The sequence below is a fragment of the Oryx dammah genome, unplaced genomic scaffold (genome assembly GCF_014754425.2).
Source record: "Oryx dammah isolate SB20612 unplaced genomic scaffold, SCBI_Odam_1.1 HiC_scaffold_27, whole genome shotgun sequence".
Lineage (NCBI taxonomy): Eukaryota > Metazoa > Chordata > Mammalia > Artiodactyla > Bovidae > Oryx > Oryx dammah.
This window is the reverse complement of record NW_024070211.1, coordinates 107,625,873-107,640,544: the sequence shown is the minus strand read 5'-3', so window position 1 is coordinate 107,640,544 and position 14,672 is coordinate 107,625,873. Positions and strand designations below refer to the sequence as shown.

The window sequence follows — 14,672 nt, the reverse complement described above, 5'->3', positions numbered from 1 at the left end:
CGTTTCCTTCTCCATTATTCCTGGATAGCTGACTGCTGTTCTTTGTCGGGGGACCAGAGTGGGGTCTCCTATTCTGCCATCTTGGTGATGTCACTCACAGACCACTTCCTAGGCTGGCCATGTGGTCTCCCTGCCTATGTTGGTACAGTCCACACCACTCTTTGTTGTTTTATACCTGTTCCCTTTATGTCATCTGTTTATGTAACTTTTCATTATTCCTGTAGGCATTTGAGTCTGTGTCCCCTCCCCTTAAGCAGAAACTGATTAAAACTTAAATTTAAGGTTGTGGTTCTTAAACTGTAACACATATCAAAATCATCTGAAGGACTTGTTAAAGCACTGATGGCTGGGCTCATTTAGTAGGTCTGAGAATGTGCATTCTGACAAATTCTAGGATGACAGAGATAGTGCTGTTCCAGGGATCACACTTGGAGAACCACTGCTTCAAGGTTATTATTTAGATTTTCATTCACTCATTCATTCTCAGAGTCTATATTTATTACAGAGTACTTTGTTTTGAAGATTCATTACTGATGAAATATATATGATTCTTGATAGTCAGGCAAAATTTTAAACTTTATTATCTATATGTGCGTGCTAAGTCACTTCAGTCATGTATGATTCTTCGCAACCCTGTGGACTATAGCCCGCCAGGCTCCTCTGTCGATGGGATTCTCCAGGCAAGAATACTGGAGTGGGTTGCCATGCCCTCCTCCAGGGGATATTCTCAAGCCAAGGATCAAACTCACGTCTCTTAAATCTCCTGCGTCAGCTGGCAGACGGGCTCTTTTCCACTAGTGCTACCTTCACCTGGGAAGCCCCCTATTATGTACACATATATATATGTGTGTGTGTATAATATATGTATGGGCTTCCCTGGTGGTGCAGAGGTTATATATATGTATATTTCTAGCTGTGACAGTGCTGTGAAGAGTATATAGTATGGTTTCTTTGAAGAATGACATTAAGATAACTTATACCAGTCTTAAGGAGGCTTGGTCTTAAGGAGACAGTCTTAAGGAGGGCTTGGTCAGGTTAGAGGGGACCTTCCTCAATCACAGGAAGAACATCTGTGAAGGAAAGCAAAGCAGCCTCTTGGATCTAAATGATGAACCTCTGAAGGGATTTGAGAGACTATGGGAGATATTTCAGGTTGGGATACTGCCCAATCATCATTCCAAGGAGCCAGGTGCCTATTCTGATGACTTCGGAGGCTGAACATTTCTAAAATTTCAGGGAACAGAGACAGGAGGGAAGGAACCATCAGCCCTGGCAACCTGATCCATCAATCCTAATGAAGTGGGTTATACAAGGAGCAGTGGCCAAATTATTTTGAGATCCTCCTGTTCTGTTGGAAATCCCAGTGGCGTGTTGGTAACTCATCCCAATTTCTCTCTACTCCAGTTTCTGGTGCTTAGAGCATTTCCAGGGGGAAAAAAGAAATAGATAAATTGCAAGATCAGATCATTATAATTTCAGGCTCAGCTCACCTGAGCCTCTGCCCTGGCTCATCGTATAAGCCATGGATGCCACAGTGTCTCCTCACATATCCAATCTCATCCCCTTCCTCCCACCTGTGCTTGGTGGCCTCTCATGTCATCTGTAGATTCTCCTTCTGTGCCATCTGAAAGCTTTATTTATTTTTTATCTTACAGCCTGTTTTCTTATGCTCAGATGTCTAAAACTCTTTTTCTTTGCCTTCTGTCTTTCCTTTCCCCTTTTTGCTAAATCTATAAACAAGAATACCTTCTATTTCAAAAATACTTTTCTATATTTCTTCTTGAATTTCTTTATCTATTTTTTCTATTTATACATATAAAATTTATTCACAAATAAGAATATCTGATTCAGATCTCCAAGCCTTTGTTTCTACTCTTTGAGAAGACAGAATGATTTTGACACTGTTGCTTCTTTTTGAGACTGATTTGTTTTCTGTCCTTTCATTATTCCTTATGCATTATCTTATGCCTTTATTTTCTAATACAGCAGTCATAAGGAATTTTTAAGTCATTTTTAGTTCTGAAATAGGAATATAATAAATCTGCTCCTCTTCTACATAAATTTTTCTTGAATCCCCAGCTTTCAACAAGTTAATTGTGGTTGCTTTCATAGCATCATCACACACACATTAAAAGACATGCCTTTCACTTTACATTTTACAACCTCCTTTCTTCCTTGCAAATTAACTGTATCCGTGCTACCAGTCAACTTCTTTTTTGTGATTTTATTCTGGACTCTCAGAGTGAATACCTAAAAATGTGTCCTCTCCTAAAAGTGTGTCTTACATGCTTTAAAAAAAAAAAAAAAAAAACATTTAACTTTAGAGGTTACTTTTATACCCATTCAGATTTTTTTCTGAGGTGATAGAATCCTTATGCCATTTTTCGTGCATGAAGAAAACACAGCAGGGCCTTAAATAATTTTCTTCTTGCATTTCTTTTAGGGGTACATGCATTTCACATGTCTGATCTGTGTCCTTCCCAGTTCATATCCACGCATTCTCTTTCCAGGACAGATATCATGGATCTTCCTATATCTGGCTGATAATGTAAAGTTTCACCCAGAAATAAGCTTCCATGATTCTGGAGGAGGTGCAAGTCTCAGCCCTTAGTCCTCTTGTATCCGGTAAAATGTTCTGTCTCTTTTCTCAAATATGATATTTGCAATTTTCTTTTCTCAAGGTCTAATAGCACTGACAGTTTTGAGTTTTGTTTCCTTATTTTTCCAATTTAGGTAATTTTTATTTATTTGGTTAAGATTTCCTTTAACTGCACTCTTTTAACTCCTTCAGTTGTAACTCTGCCTACTGAAAGGACTGTGTTGTTTCCTGCTCCTGTGTTTGAATTTCTATTATAGCCTGTCCTATTAGCTCTATTTTCTTTGATAATTTTCTCAATGTTCTTAACTTTTCTTTCTCCTCCATAAATTTCGAGTGGAGATACATCATTATTCTCTGATAACTTGTAATGCATTCATATAATCTTAAATTATATTACTGCTAATCTTTATGTTGACATGTTTTCATTTATGTTTCTTAAATTGTCAAAAACAAGAAAAACATAAGGACTTTGATTCTTGTCTACATAGACTAAGTAATTTAACAAACTCTTAGTTCTCCTCATCTTTTTAAAAGTACACTCTTGTATTTGTTATAATGTCTGAACTCCTTAATTCAGATTATTTTCAAATCACTATTTAGTATCATGTGTCTTAATTTCTATTTTTGAAATATGTGTTTAGTCATGTAGTCATATTATAACAATTGTTTTATTTAATATTTTGTTAAACATATCCAGTGCTTACCATCAAGACTTTTTAATCTTGATGAATTCAGTATTTTAATCTTGAATTCAGTATTTTATTCATCTCTAGAACAACTAGAGTATATCTTTAATTTTATCAAAGAACTTTAGTCAAAATACCTGGGAATCTCTTACTGTTAATTTCTAAGAAAGATAAGTTGCATATAAATAGATTTTTCACCTTGAAACCTCTACTAGGTGGAAAGAGTACAGATGTTTATCAGCATGGAGTTAGTTAACTATACACTAGTCCATCAATATAACAAAATACTATGACTATGATACTGTTCTTCAGAAAAAGAAAGAAAAGCTCTCTGCACATACTGTGGAAAGATCTCGAAGTTATAACAATCATGAAATGAAAACATTATGGCACACTGCACATCCATGTTCATGGCAGCACAATTCACAATAGCCAAGAGGTGGAAGCAACCCCCAAATCCATCCAAGGGTGAATTAACAAAATGTAATAGAATATTATTCAGCCTTTAATGGAAGGAAATTCTTATACATGCAGCAACATGGAGGAGTCTTGATGATATTAGGCCAAATGAAATAAGCTTGCCACAAAATGACACTGTATGATTCTACCTATATGAGGTATCAAAAGTAGTGAAATTCATGGAAGCAGAGACTGAATGATAGTTGCCTGGTGCTTGAGGGTGGAGAGAGGAGGGAGCTGTTTAATAGCTAATGAGTTCAGCTTTGCAATGAAAAAATTCTGGGGATTGGCTCCATAATAGTGTCAACTCAGTTTTCATTCCAAACTCAAAGAAAGGCAATGCCAAAAAAAGTTCAAGCTACCATTCAATTGCACTCATTTCACATGCTAGCAAGGTAATGCTCAAAGTCCTTCAAGCTAGGCTTCAGCAGTACGTGAACTGAGAACTTTCAGATGTACAAGCTGGTATTTAGAAAAGGCAGAGGAACCAGAGATCAAACTGCCAACAATCACTGGATCACAGGCAAAACAAGGGAATTCCAAGAAAACATTTACTTCTGCTTCTTTGACTACACTAAAGCCTTTGACTGTGTGGATCACAATAAACTGTGGAAAATTCTTCAAGAGATGGGAATATCAGACCACCTTACCTGTCTCCTAAGAAACCTGCATGTAGGTCAAGAAACAACAGAACCAGACACAAACAACAGACTGGTTCAAAATTGGGAAAGGAATACATCAAGGCTGTATACTGTCATCCTGCTGATTTATATTTATATGCAGAGTACATACATCATGCAAAATGCTGGGCTCACAAGCTAGAGTCAAGATTGCCAGGAGAAATATCAACAATCTCAGGTATGCAGATGATATCACTCTAATGGCAGAAAGCAAAGAGGAACCGAAGAGCCTCTTGATGAGGGTGAAAGAAGAAAGTGAAAAAGCTGCCCTAAAACTCAACATTCAAAAATTAAGATCATGGCATCTGGTCCTATTACTTCCTGGCAAATAGATTTCTTGGGTTCCAAAGTCGCTGCAGATGGTGACTGCAGTTATGAAATTAAAAGACGCTTGCTCCTTGGAAGAAAAGCTATGACAAACCTAGACAGCCTTATCAAAAAGGAGAGATATCACTTTGCCAACAAAGGTCCATATAGTCAAAGCTATGGTTTTTCCAGTAGTCAAGTATGGATGTGAGAGCAGGACCATAAAGAAGGCTGAGAGCCAAAGAATTGATGCTTTTGAATGATGGTTCTGGAGAGACTCTTGAGAGCCCCTTGGACAGCAAGGAGATCAAATGAGTCAATCCTAAAGGAAATCAACCCTAAATATTCATTGGAAAGACTGATACTGAAACTCCAACACTTTGGCCACCTGACGTGAAGAGCCAACTCACTGGAAAAGACCCTGATGCTGGGAAAGATTGAGGGGAGGAGGAGAAGGGGACGACAGAGGATGAGATGGCTGGATGGCATCACCAACTCAATGGACATGAGTTTGAACAAGCTCAAGGAGATAGTGGAGCACAGAGGACCCTGGTGTGCTGCAGTTTATGGGGTTACAGAGTTGGACGTGACTTAGCGACTGAACAGCAACACCATTACTAAACTGCACACTAAAAAATGGTTAAGATGGTAAATGTCATGTTGTGTTTTTTCCACAATAAAATCATCATAGTATAAAGTATGAAAACTTCAAGGTAAAAATAAATGGGTTTGAAATATAGATGTATTTGTAATTACTTGAATTTGCACAAATGGTATAATATACATAGGAATATATCAATAGTGTGTGTGCTCAGTCACTCAGTCATGTCTGACTCTTTGCAATCCCATGGACTCCAGGCTCTGCTGTCCATGGAATTTTCCAGGCAAGAATACTGGAGTGGGTAGCCATTTCCTTCTCCAGGGGATCTTTCCAATCCAGGGATCAAATCTGTATCTCTCACATCTCTTGCATTGGCAAGTGGATTCTTTTACTACTAGCGCCACCTGGGAAGCCCCATAGCAATAGTAGCCCTGCTGCGGCTGCTGCTGCTAAGTCGCTTCAGTTGTGTCCGACTCTGTGCGACCCCATAGATGGCAGCCCACTAGGCTCCTCTGTCTCTGGAATACTCCAGGCAAGAATACCGGAGTGGGTTGCTATTTCCTTCTCCAGTGCATGAAAGTGAAAAGCGAAAGTGAAGTTGCTCAGTCGTGCTCAACTCTTAGCGACCCCATGGACTGCAGCCTACCAGGCTCCTCCATCCATGGGATTCTCCAGGCAAGAGTACTGGAGTGGGGTGCCATTGCCTTCTCCGATAGTAGCCCTAAGTGGGTAGAATTTGGAAGCCACAGATGTGGGAATCAGCCCTGGGAGGGAGATTTTACACTGGAGAATTGTTTTATACTCCATTTTTTAAACCATGATGCTGTACTAATTCATTAAAAATAAAATGAACAAACTCAAACAGTGAATAGATGGTGTTGGTGTTTATCCTCCCCAGAATCCATCTCGCATTTCTCAGTAAGAGAGGTTATGTATCTGATAGAGCTCAAAATGCTTCTTTTAACCAATAGAACCTATTCACTGACTAATACGCAGAATAATGACTGCCTCCTCATCCTACTACTAGAACCTGTGACTATGTTACTGCCCAGGACAAGCGGGAATTAAGTTGTGGATGGAATTAAAGGTGACTTAAGATAAGGAGGTTATTCTGGATTATCCAGTGGGCTTAATATCATCACAAGGGCTCTTAGAAGGGGGAAGAGAGGCAGGAGAGGGAGACAGAGGGACATGATGTACGACTCTACCTGCTGTTGCTGGCTTTGAAGTTGGAGGAAGGGGGCCACAATCCAAGGGATGGGGAGGCCTCCAGAAGCTGAAAAACGAGAAGAAATGGAGTCTTATCTAGAATTTCTGGAAGGAACCCAGACCTGCCGACACCTTGATTTTTCCCAGTGAGACCTGGGTAGGACTTCTGACCTACAGCGGTACAAGATAAAAAACTTGCCTTTTTTTTTTTTTTTAAGTTTGAACTTTTAAAAATTTATTTATTTATTACTGAAGTATAATTGACTTACAGTGTTATCTGAGTTTCAGTTGCACAGCAGTGATTCAGATATGGGTATGTGTGTGTACATATATATATATATATATATATATATATGCTTTTCAGATTCTTTTCCCATATAGGTTCTTATAAAATATTGAGTATAGTTCCCTGTTCTATACAGTAGGTCCTTATTGTTTGTCCATTTTATGTATAGTTGTGTATCTGTTACTTCTAAGTCATGAAGTCTATAGTCTTTTGTTACAGCTCTATAGGACACAGTGACTGGAGTGGGCTGAGGGAACAAAATTACAACTCCGATTAGTCTCTCTAGAAATCTAAGTGCGTATTCATGTTATTCCAATTAAATCTGGACAAAGATGAATAGAAAAAAAAAATCCATGAATATTGGCACATCATCATCTATTCTTTAATTTGGGAAAGAAAACTGAAATCAGAGTGATTCTATCCCTTTGAAAATAACATCATATTTTCCTATTCTCCTAATTGTGTGATTTTACCTCTTCCTTAATCCTTAGGGGGGAAAAAAATCTGTCACTACTCAATCAACAAATAGAAAATACAAAGAAACAATAATCACCTTGAAATTAAATACAAATCAGGACATGTCTAGGTGGGAATCTTTTTTTCACAAATTGAGCTAATTTGCAGTTTTTCCTTGGTGTCAGACACAATGCTTTAATTTTGAAACCTTATCAAGAAGGAATGATAGTATCCCCACTTTATTGATGATAAACCCAAAGCTTAAAATAGCTGAATTTTTCCGAGCTACCCAGGTTTACACCCATGTCTGTTGACACAGAGCCCACGTTCTTAAGCACCGAGGTTCTCTGCTCTTGCGCCCTACTTCCTTTCCTCCTGGCTGTTCCCAGCAGCACTGCCATTCGCATTTTGCTTCTCTAACACCTGGCCTCTCCCTATGATGTATTTCTCACCATAGATTTTATCATGTTATCTTTTTCCACTACAGTTAGTCTCTGAAATCATTGATCCCTATTTTGCTAATATCACCTCTACTCTTTACTGCTGTCAACATAGATTTTAATATACTATTGTATTTTCAGTGTTCCTGAGTGAGTGATCGTGCTTTGCTTTTTTTGTTTGTTTGCTTGTTTGTAAGTCTGATCATTTAAAATAATTCTGTATTGAAGCTTATTTGCTCTTTCATCTCAATTCATAGAAACATAGGAAAACACAAAGTAAATACTTTCTAATTTTTCCTTCTGTTTTCTGTTAGATTCCCTCCCTCACTCAAATTCATGGCTTCTTTTGAAGTCTCTTGGGTTCTACATTCCACAGAAGATAGCTCTATTAGTACAACATGTTAAGAACTAACAATTCCCCAACTTCCACGTGGAGAGTGGAGGCATCTCCCCAGTGGATCGTGACTTACAAGGACCATCCAGGTCTGAGTCTAACCAGCATGATCTAATGCAGCTTTCCTGAACTAAAAAAGGAGTGTGTGCTGCTTCCTGCTCTTCTGATTCAGTGCAAAGCAATTTGTCCTTTCATATTAGAAGTTGTTTACAATTTTTCCTCTTTGTCAAAATTTTAGTGGAGGCATGAAAAATACAGTTGCCAGAGTGCATTAATTACTGAACCTTTCTGTTTATATGCCTTCTTAAAGCCTACTTCACATACAACAATTTCATTGACCGTCTGTCTGCTTTCAGCCATTGCCTCATTGCCCAACAGGGCGTCTTTAAGGCCATGGGGAAAGGAGTGATGAAGTTTCCATAAATGGATGCACGCGGTGTGGGCATGCTCTACTCTGTCTTAGCATTTACTAATAAACCTTTGAGGTAAGGATCCACGTAGGACAAAGGGCCTGGGTAGGTGTCTCTTACCCCCCCCCGCCCCCCCACCGCTCCCCTCCCCTCCTCTCTCCTGCAGGGCCAGGCTCTTCTGAGTCACAGGGTGCAGTCTTCACTTGCCACTGTTATTTTTACCTCATGCCCTTGTCTGTGCTTGGTTTCTAGACAAATTCAGACTATCAAAATGTTGATAGTTTTTCTTGCTTTCTCGTGCTCTTGCTACTTTGTAATTCACTGTAACCTTTCATTGTTCTTGCTATGAAAGTGAGAAGAGGGAATGGGGACCACTCACAAAACCCGGAAGTCAGCTCCAGGAAGATAATTTTGCTACAGAAGTGTTTCTTGTTTGCAACCTTCTCATCTTCAGTAGGAGCTGTCATCTCTGAACCCCACTTTTCCATCCCTAGCTACTTGCTCTATTTTCTCTTGTCTTCCTCTTCTTTACTCCTTGTCCATTTCTTTCTGAAGCCCACGTAGGCTCTGTCCTCACAGCAACAAAGATTTTCTGTGTTTAGGTGGCAATTCTGTTCTGTTATCTATTGCTTGTCATCTTGAATTGCAGGCCTCTGAAATTGGCACTGGTTGCCTGTCTCCCATTCAGGACCTTGAGCACTTTGCTTATATGTAACCCCCTTTCATCCTAAAGGCTGCACATGGTGTTCTTTCCAGGAGGTCCTGCTGTACTCTTTTCTCCATCCTACTGTGCTTTCCCTGACTGTAGGTTACTCAGATGATTTACTGAGCCTCATCTGTAACCTGTCTATGATTTCTATATACTCGCTGAGAACCTTCTGTACCCCTAAATGAAAAGCACTTGGCAGGTAGTTAACCTTATCTTTCCTTTGCCACAATTCTATTTCATTCCTGCGTCAATGAAACCAACTCCTCAACTGTCTGCTCCTTTTACTGAACCATCCCATATGTCACAATTTCTTCTTAACGTATCATAGAATCTTTGATCCTTAGGATTGAAAAGGATCTTAAAGTAATTTAGTTATATATAATGACATGAGGATAAAATGACATAAAGTTAAACAATTATGATGTGAAATTAAATATACAATATGACCTTGTGAGTGTGTACGTGTGTGTGTGTGTCCTGAAAAAGGTAGACATCACAATGGTAACTGGGTTGTCTCCGGGTGGTACAGTTACTGTTGTTATTAATCTTCTTTCCTACACTCACTTACATTTTCTTTAATAAGTAATACAAGAAATAATAGGAAACACTGGAGAATCATTTTTAAAATTCCAAGGGGACATTTTTCCAGCCTAGAATTCTATACCAATCCAATTAATTATCAATAGCACACTAGAATGCAGATGTGTCAGACATGAAACCACTGAAAAATTTATCTTCAATTTGTCCTTTTAGGAAGCTTGGTGAAAATGATTTATTACAAAACAAGGGTATAAGCCAATGAAACAGAAGACATAGGATGTAGGAAACAACAACAACAACAAAAAACCCCAAACTGAAAAAGTCTTTGAAAAAATAACTATTAATAGGAAAGTGGACATGAAAATAGTCATGGAAAGAAATCACCTTAGAAAGAAGGAAAGCCTGAAAGGGAGAGCTTTTGTTTTGCTTTTTCCTTTGGAAGAAATAATTAAGAAGACATTAGCTCTGTGTCCCTAGATGTCATTTTCAGTGGATAGTCAGTCACATGTTCAGTCATGCAGCATGTATTAAGTGCCACTGCTATGCTAAGTGCTGCTCAGAACAGAGAACAACCAAAAAAATCAGCTGTCTTTATATAGCATAAGAAGGAGAACAACAACCAAAAAAATCAGCTGTCTTTATGTAGCATAAGAAGATAATGGCTATTATCTCCTTTAACTGCCCCCACAAGCCATTTTACAAATGAAATCTTTTCTAATTCAGAGGGTTTGCTCAAGGTTGCCAATCAACAAGTGCCAGGCGCTGACACTGAAACATGGACGTAGAGCCTGTATTGTCTTTCCTCTGTTCAAAGTTTGTTTTGTTTCTTCTTTGGGTGGGGGTGAGAGAAAAGTCTTTGCTAGGAAATCTGCTTTCTTAGTATTGTATACTTAGCAAAAAGGGTGAGGAAAAGAGTTTTTCAATCTCTCCTGGCTGGCCATTTTGCAGACGACGTGTCTGGATAAATCTGCACCTGACTGTCTAGGACAACCCGCTCTTGTACAGACGGGATGCCCAGCAGATGATGCTGCAGCCCACAGCCTGAATTACTGCCGCACTTCCCGAAGTGTCTGCTCAGCACAACTGCAAGTGGAAAATAGACTTGTAAACCATTGTCAGTGATGTAGCTCAAAGGCTTTATATACTGAAATATCTTTAAAGTTGTTTTTCATTGCAGTCTGCCCTTTTTCAATGGGCGGAATTCATTTTCTCTTTAAGTGTGCTCAGTGAGGGCAAGACAGAGGGTGAAAGGAAGATGAAGGTCTGATTTCCTGGTGTCCTGTATGAAATATTCAATACACTCTCTTCTTCAAAGTAAGAATCACTCTTTTTTCCTCTCTTCACCCCACATGACTTCACCTCACCACACACGTGAAACTCCTCCAATAGTCTGTCACCCTCAGGCAAGCCACTCCAAGGTACCAAAACTCTGCATCCAACTGGGAAAGATTTGCTGGGTATGGACAGGTGTGTGGCCTCACTGATGTTAAATTTGACACTAGCCCCCAGCCAACCTCAGGTTTGGTTAGCAGAGTAGTTTCAGGTTTCAACTCTGCAAACCAGGAACTGCCTGGTTCTAACTCCCAGCTCCATCTCCAAGAAGCTCTGACTCTAAACAAGCTATGTGATTTCTCTGTGCCTTGACTTTCTCTAAAGTAGGAATGATAACAATAGCCCTTTCTTTGTAGGATTTTCAGTTCAGTCCAGTTCAGTCACTCAGTCATTGGCTGGCTCTTTGCGATCCCATGGACTGCATCCCGCCAGACTTCCCTGTCCACCACCAACTCCCAGAGCTTACTCAAACTCGTGTGTCCATTGCGTTGGTGTTGCCATCCAACCATCTCATCCTCTGTCATCCCCTTCTCCTGCCTTCAGCCATTCCCAGCATCAGGGTCTTTTCAAATGAGTCGGTTCTTTGCATTAGGTGGCCAAAGTGTTGGAGTTTCAGCTTCAGCATCAGTCCTTCCAATGAATATTCAGTACTGATTTCCTTTAGGATGGACTGGTTGGATCTCCTTGCTGTCCAAGGGATTCTCAAGAGTCTTCTGCCACTCCACAGTTCAAAAGCATCAATTCTTCAGCACTCAGCTTTCTTTAGAGTCCAACTCTCACATCCATACATGACTACTGGAAAAACCATAGCTTTGACTATATGGACCTTTTTTGGCAAAGTAACGTCTCTGCTTTTTAATATGCTGTCTAGGTTGGTCATAACTTTTCTTCCAAGGAGCAAGCGTCTTTTAATTTAATGACTGCAGTCACCATCTGCAGTGATTTTAAAGCCTCCCCCGAAATAAAGTCTGTCACTGTTTCCATTGTTTCCTCATCTATTTGCCATGAAGTGATGGGACTGAGAGTGTAACAGGCAGGAAGGCCAGGAGGTCTCCAAAGGGACGAAACAGGCTTCAAGACATTTTTATCTCTCTCTTAAGCGGCAGGTGGAAACAAGTGTTAGATTTTTTTCCCCCTTCTCTAAACAAATTTAAAAAGAGGTTTCTCTTAAAATTCTGTGTTACCATGATGACACCTGGCTCCACCTTAACTTTTCTCAAACCTTGAGCTAAGAATGCATTTTTCTTATGGAAATGTTTGTCTTAAGCTATGTTAATGAACTATGTATTTATCTTAGACTCTGTCTTTCTTCAAATCGGTTCCACCTAAGACTTAGAACCCACTTGACAAACCTGTATGTTATACTCACACATTGTTCTCCTAATCTATGTTAATGAAACTATATATTTACTTGGAAACCTACCTTTCTTCAAGATTCATGTCAATCATTTCATGGCCCAGGATGACTCACCTGGTGCCAATGTTCTCTCAAAATGCATGCTGTGGGTGTGGGGCCTGGTGCCCAGTCTCTGAGTTTGGAAACATTTCCTTTCTCTAATTAGCAGAATGCTAGTAGCTATATAACATCTGGCTAAAGACTAGTAAGGGGGCAATCTTTATGCCCCCTTCTGATGTCTATGTCAGAAGTTTTCTCTATTTCTTTTATACTTTAATAAAACTTTATTACACAAAAGCTCTGAGTGATCAAGCCTTGTCACTGGCCCCAGATTGAATTCTCCTCCAGAGGCCAAGAATCCTAGCATATTTCGTGGTTGAGCAACAACGATTCAGGACCAGACGCCATGATGTTAGCTTTCTGAATGCTGAGTTTTAATCCACCCTTTTCACTCTCCTCTTTCACTTTCATCAGGTTCCCCAGGTGGCGCAGTGGTAAACAATCCACCTGCCAAATGCAGGAGCTGCAGGGGACTTGGGTCCCACCCCTGGGTCGGGAAGACCCCCTGGAGGAGGGCGTGGCAGCGCACGCCAGTGTTCTCATCCGGATAATCCCACGAACAGAGGAGCTTGGCGCAGCTACAGTCCATGGAGTCGCAAAGAGACACGACTGAGCCACTAAGGACACGTGCACAGACGCAAAGAGAGGTCGTATATGTAGAGCACTACTGGCAAAGCATGTGGGTGACAGGGCGGGCAGCAGTTAATCAACTTCCTTTCCTCCTGCCATCCTGGCCTCAAAATAACTTGCCCTAGGATTTCAACAGATCACCAGAGTATGTCCTGTCTCCATGTAATTGACTCTGGATTTGATGAGCAATCAGTTTTCATTCTCAACTCTTCTCCCTGATCAGACACCATGTCCTCTTTAGAAACACACTCAGCTCTGAGGCCTCAGGTCTATAGTCCCCTGACCCTGCTGGCACTAAACCAACAGACTCCAAACAATTCTTTCCTTTCCAAGAATGAGTGCCTTTTTCATTCTACAGCTGCTCCTCCCCTAGTACTTCACAAAACTGCTAACTTGGAAATCTGTGGCAGGATTCTGACAAAAATTTATTTGGTAATTTTCTCAAACTTATACATTATTAAGAGGTTTGAAATGGCCAAATGAGGTTTCCAAAAGGAAAATACTTCCTCCTCAAACCCAGAAAAATGCAACTAGTGTTCTATGTCATCTGTCTGGGCTACTGTATCTTCAGCTTGAACACAAAAGATGATTCCCCGATTTACAAACCTCCTCCGTGAGCTTCCAGGGCAGTCTGAGTCCCCTGGGTTTGCTAATCGGGGGTTAGGAGGTAAACCTGTGTCCAGACTGCTTTTAACTTTCAAGGACTCTGAAAACCAAAACCAACAATACCTGTGAAGGAAAAGAAAACCTACCTTTTCTTTAAAGATTGGGGCTCTGCCAGAATCCAGCCTAGGCCTGTCCCTATCTTCCTGTTTCTCTTTACTCTTCTCTCACTTTACCCACATTCACTGCTTAATAACCAACTCTTACCGCGCAGACCTGTGGGAGAAAGGTAAGCCCCCACCCTCTCCTTCCTTTCCAAGGAAGAGGAACGCTCACCTCAAGACTGGCGCCCTGTCGTGAGTAAGCAGAATGATGGCGTCTAGAAAGACCCGTTCCCTGGGAGACTCATGGTTTCTTTCTTTCTCTTGGCTTAACTATTAAAGACCAACTGGCAGTCACTCGGGGGGAGAGGCTTGGAGCTTTGGCCCCTTGCTCTGCCTCTCCTTTCCGTGCAGCTGACCTGGTCCGTTGCTCCAAGGCCTGCCGCTTCAAAGTGGCCCAGGCCTCGCCCTGCTGCTGTTGTTGACTTCCGCCTTCCGCCGGACTTCCACCTTGCTCTTCACTCTGATTGGGCCCAGGTGTAGATACTTAATGGCATCCCACTCCAGTACTCTGCCCAGGAAAATCCCATGGACAGAGGAGCCTGGTAGGCTACAGTCCATGGGGTCGAAAAGAGCCGGAAATGACTGAGCGACTTCACTTTCACTTTCTCTCTGAGCTTCTCTCTTTTTCTCTTTCTGCCATATGGCACCTGAGCTACGGCAGCTACTGTAGTTGGGTCCTTGTTTGGGTAAAGAAAAGGACTTGGGGACAAAC

General features: G+C 40.7%; 1 long non-coding RNA gene across 7 annotated transcripts in view; it reads right to left on the bottom strand.

The window, feature by feature from the left end:
• Positions 1-14,471, bottom strand: part of LOC120854883 — a 95,947-nt gene extending 81,476 nt beyond the window's left edge. For 3 of the 7 annotated variants that reach the window (XR_005719092.1, XR_005719094.1, XR_005719093.1), the window contains exon 1: positions 14,133-14,471. This is a non-coding gene — a long non-coding RNA (uncharacterized LOC120854883). The remainder of the gene's footprint in view (positions 1-14,132) is intronic. The other 4 variants (XR_005719096.1, XR_005719095.1, XR_005719099.1 and 1 more) reach the window with 2 other exon arrangements.
• Between the last annotated feature and the right edge of the window lie 201 nt (positions 14,472-14,672).